Source organism: Furipterus horrens, unplaced genomic scaffold (genome assembly GCF_987537825.1).
Source record: "Furipterus horrens unplaced genomic scaffold, mFurHor1.1.pri manual_scaffold_8, whole genome shotgun sequence".
Classification (NCBI taxonomy): domain Eukaryota; kingdom Metazoa; phylum Chordata; class Mammalia; order Chiroptera; family Furipteridae; genus Furipterus; species Furipterus horrens.
In genome coordinates this window covers 55104586-55109632 of record NW_028327178.1, presented here as the reverse complement: position 1 = coordinate 55109632, position 5047 = coordinate 55104586, and the positions used below count along the sequence as shown (strand labels likewise).

At 40.8% G+C, this 5047-nt stretch overlaps 1 pseudogene; it reads right to left on the bottom strand.

Moving 5' to 3' along the window:
• Positions 1–872: 872 nt before the first annotated feature.
• LOC150002947 (protein AMN1 homolog) lies at positions 873–4804 on the bottom strand (annotated as a pseudogene).
• Positions 4805–5047: the final 243 nt, after the last annotated feature.

The window sequence follows — 5047 nt, the reverse complement described above, 5'->3', positions numbered from 1 at the left end:
TGTCCCATGTGCATTTGAAAAGAATGTATATTTTGCTTCTTTGGGGTAAATAGTTCTATATATATTAGTTAAGTCCCTGTGGTTTAGTGTGTTGTTCAATGCCTGTATATCCTTGGTGTTTCTTTGCTTTGAAGATCTGTCTATTGTTGATAATGGAGTGTTAAAGTCCCCTTCTATGAGTGTATTATTCTTAATATCCTTCTTGTGGTCTTCTAGTATTTTCTTTATGTATTTGGGTGCTCCTATGTTGGTTACATGTATGTTTATCAGTGTTATATCTTCTTGTTGGATTGTTCCCTTAAGTATTATGAAATGTCCTTCTTTGTCTCTTTTTTTGCCCTTGCTTTGAAATCCATTTTGTCTGATATGAATATTGCTACCCCAGCTTCTTTTTCATGTCCGTTTGCTTGGAATACTTTTTTATATCCCTTTACTTTCAGTCTGTGTAAATCGTTTGTTTTGAGGTGTGTTTCTTGTAGACAGCAAATGTAAGTCCTGTTTTCTTATCCATTCCATTACCCTATGTCTTTCTTTTTTTTTTTTTTTATGCTTTTAGAAATACCTTATTTAAGAATTTATTCATATTGGTACATTTCTTTTACAAAAACTCAAGTGTCTAGATAGGAAAAGGAAATCTCCAGAGAAAACAGGTAGTTTACAAACTTTGTTATTTAAGAAGCAAACACAGTGCCCTCACCCCCACCACCCCAAATCCAATAGTAATCCATACGGTTACTATTCAAAAACAATGACTCATCAAACACACACAGAATAATAGCACTACTGAAACATTTAAGAGTCTGGTAAATGACAAACCATATTACACGTTGGAAAGTCAGTCTCCAAGACCAACATTTCCTGATAGTGTGGAGAACGTAGCTTTGATAAGCATCAATAAACAGTCCACGTCACTTGCTTTAATTTGCTTGGGCCTCCTAATTACTCCAAGACCTCTCGTGAATGATCTGTTAACAGGGGGCATCCATGAAACAGTAATATACGTATCTGAGGACAGTGAGTAATGACAGCTTCTATAGACTCATCAGTCAGATTCACACAATGTTCCATATGCATCTCCTCTAATTTATTGGCACAAGGTCCACTGACGAGTGCAACCACGCCATTGTCAGATACCTGAGTAGCTGAAATACCAACATATTGCAAAAATAAGCAGTTTTCTCCTAATGCACGTAAGGACACATCAGTAATACATAAGCAGCCACCTAAATCGATGATCTTTAGCAGTCGGCAGTTGTGTGCAGGAGCAAGGACTCCTTCGTCAGTGAGATTGCAGCATCTTTTCAGACGAGCCTCATAGAGGTATGAACAAGATGAAGCCACAGCTTTTATTCCTTTTGAGGTTACAGAAACTGTTCTCTTTTGAGGAATTTAAATTTAATTCCTTCAGTTTTCTGCAGTTACACATGTGCAGGAGAGCAGTATCCAAAATACCCCAGGTCTGTAGATACAGAGTTTGGACTTCAGGATGTGAAATCTCAGGTATATTTGAATCTGTAATCTGCCCCTTCACGCTCATTATTCTTATTAGTCTATCTTTTATGTCAGGAGGCAAAAACTTAATGTCTGTGATATATCTGGAAATATTCTTCGTAAAGTACCAAAGGCATCTAGTTCACTGATGGTTCAGTTCAGTTGAAAGCTGATGGGGTTCACTGGGTGTCCAGCTGAATCAGAATTTTTGAAGACAGACAGCAGTACGGGAGACCAGGAGCTTATGGACCCGCCGCATTGCGGCGGTCCGGAAGAGCCTCTTCCGTGGTTCCAGGGCTGCCAGAACCCAGCCAGAGACTCTACCCTATGTCTTTTAATTGGAGCATTTAATCCATTTACATTTAAGGTTACTATTGACATGTATTTATTAATTTCCCTTTGTACCTGTGTTCTTCTCCTCTTTTTTTCTTCTTTTTCTTAAAACATTCCCTTTAGCATCTCTTGCAATGCTGGTTTGGTGGAGATGTATTCTTTTAGTCTTCCTTTGTATGGGAAACTCCTTTTTCTATCTTACATTTTGAACGAGAGCCTTGCTGGGTAGAGTATTCTTGGTTGTAGACCTTTGTTTTTTATTGCTTGAAATATTTTTGACCTTTTCCTTCTGGCTTGTAGTGTTTCTCTTGAGAAATCGATTGATAGCCGTATCGGAGCTCCCTTGTATATTATTTGCTGTTTTTCTCTTACTACTTTTAGGATTCTCTCTTTGTCTTTGAATGTTGCCATTTTAATTATGATGTGCCTTGGAGTGGGTTTTGGGGGGTTATTTTTCATTAGGTCTTTCTGTGCTTCTTGAACTTGCATAACTTTTTCTCTCATCAGGTTGAGAAAATTTTCTGTCCATACTTCTCTTATCAGCTTTTCTATTCCACGCTCCTCTTCTTCTCCTTCTCTTATTCCAATGATGTTGATATTATTTCTTATCATGCTATCCTGTAATTCCCTTACATCTTGTTCATATTTTTTCAATCTTTTTTCATTTTGTTGTATTGTCTGGGAACTTTTTTCTACATTGTCCTCTAACTCACTGATCCAGTCCTCTGCTTCGTTTAGCCTGCTTTTGATTGATTCTACTGTGTTTTTCAGTTCAGAGATTGTGTTCTTCATTTCTTCCTGGTTCTTGTTAATAGTTTCTATGTCCTTTTTTATGCTGGTGCAAGTTCCCTGTAATTTTCTTGGAGTTGCTGGTAACTTCCTTGGAGGTTGTTGCAGTTGTTTGGGAGGTTGTCGAGTATATTGAGCTTCCTCACCACCGCTGTTTTGAATTCCATGTCTGACATTTGGGCTATGTCTATTCCATCCATCTTTCTTTCTGGGGATTTTTCTTTTCTTTCTATTGAGAGGTTGTTTTTGCATCTTACCATGTTGGATTATTCTTTTTTGTTTTTGTTTTTTGGATTTGTCTGCTTTGACTTCCCACCTTTGTGGTATGAGATTTTTTATAGGAGATCTGTGGGTTTCAGTGGTGAAGTCTCTTTGATCTCCTGAGCCTGATGTTCTTGGGATACCCTTTATGTCATTTGTCTATGCTTTCTGGTTATATTTCAGATGCTCTTTGGTAGGATCTTCCCTCTGACTAGTTGATTGAGAGTCACTCTGTCCACTTTGTCTTGAGTTCTTTTGTGGAGATGTTGTTAAAAACATACACACACAGCCCAGGCAGGAAACCCACACCCTCAAAAATATCCCCCACCCTCTATCCCGCTATCGTCAGCCAATGAGCCAATATTAATATAAATATAGAGATATTAGGGCTTTTATACATAGGAAGAATAGATAAGAGCTGTTTTTAAAGAGGAAAAATATTATTTTTGAGAGAGGGGATGATAGATTAATAATAGTAGCAAGTAGTGTCGAGACTATGCAAGACAGTAGGTAATATTTACATTGTATGTTAATAATAATAAAAGAAAAAGAGGGAAGAATTCAGAGTATAGTAAGAAAGTGGAATTGTATGGTATTAGATTTATATAGTAGTTATATTCTATTTATTTAGTGTGAAAGGAAGGCTAAACTAGACAGACAAACAAGTAAACCAAAATTAAAGAGGAAGGATGAGAAGGAGAGATGGTATGAAACAAATTAAAGAGATATATTTTTTAAGAAAAAAAATTTTTTAAGAAGTAAAAATTAAAATTAAAAATAAGAAATTAAAAAATTAAAATCAAATAAAATACAAATAAAAAAACTAAAGTAGAAATAAAAATTTAAAAAATATATAAAAGAAAAGTTTTTACTCGGTTCAGCCTTTGTGTGTCATCTTTTTCAGAATCCACAGCTTGTCTAATGAGGCAGGCCAAAGGTTCCTGTTCCTTGCAGCAGCTGTGTGAGCCCGCGGTGGCCGGTGTTCCTTTGACGCCTTTTGGAGTCGGCCGGGGTGCTTGTGCGCGCATGCAAGGTGGCCTTCAAGTTAGCCTCAGGCCTGCCGAACCGTGCCCTGGGAGTTGTCTCTCGCCCCTTGAGGCGGGGCCCCAGACACTTGTGCACAGTGGAAGTTAGTGTCTGTGAGTCACCCACTGCCAGATGTTTCCGAACTGCAGCTGCCCTCAGTTCCCACACCCACCTAGGGCACGAGCAGAGCCCACGCAAGTGGTCTGTACTCCGGCCTGGTGCCCACTGGAGCTGGCCAGGGGTGTCTGCGCACGGCCTTCTGCATGCCCAGCGGGCCCTCCCTGCGCCCTTTGGGGCACTGATCTTATGTCCGTTTGGGTGTGTCCAAGGGGCACCTGGACGTGCAGCCCCGTGCACCTGGGCCAGTGAATGAGGGCACTTCCCTGTGCACACCCGCGGGACCCAAGGGGAGGGTTGGGGAGTGGGCGAGCGCACTTCTGCGCTCCTCAAGAATGTCCTATCACCCCCGACATTTCCTCTCCTCTCCGCAGTTCACAAGGGGAAAATATAAAGGAAAATCACATTCTCACATGCACAGCAGTATGCTGTTTCTTGTCTTTCAGTGCCAGATGCCACCTGACCCAGTCCTGTCTCTGACAGCAGCAGAGATCCGCTCTCCTCTGGATTCCTCTCTGGGGAAGCCTGTGGTCACCAAAAAGCCTTTGTGTACTTCCAGTCGCAGCTCAGGGTGCCAACCCAGTCAGAAACCCAGTCTTGTCCCTTTTTCCTCCACTATCCTCACTAAATAGGTTGTTCCCAGATGGTTTTCTCTAATCCAGCAGTGCCAAAGCTCAACTCTTGCCAGTGTCCAGCTGCTCACTGAGATGTTCTGTCTGCAATTAGTCCGAACTACAGACAAGTCTCGGGAGCCAGAAAGCGCAGCCTCCCCTCACTCCTCCGCCATCGTCCCCCCCGCACCCGATAGGTATTGTTCTGAATACTTCTTACCAGCCCCTTCTTGCCTGCAAAGTTTCTTTGCAGAAATCTGCTGATAATCTTATAGGCACCCCTTTGTAGGTAACTCTTCTCTTTCTGCTTTTAGGATTCTCTCTTTATCTTAAAACTTTGGTATTTTAATTATAATGTGTCTTTGTGTGGTCCTACTTGGGTCTAGCTTGTTTGGGACTCTCTGCGCTTCCTGGACTAT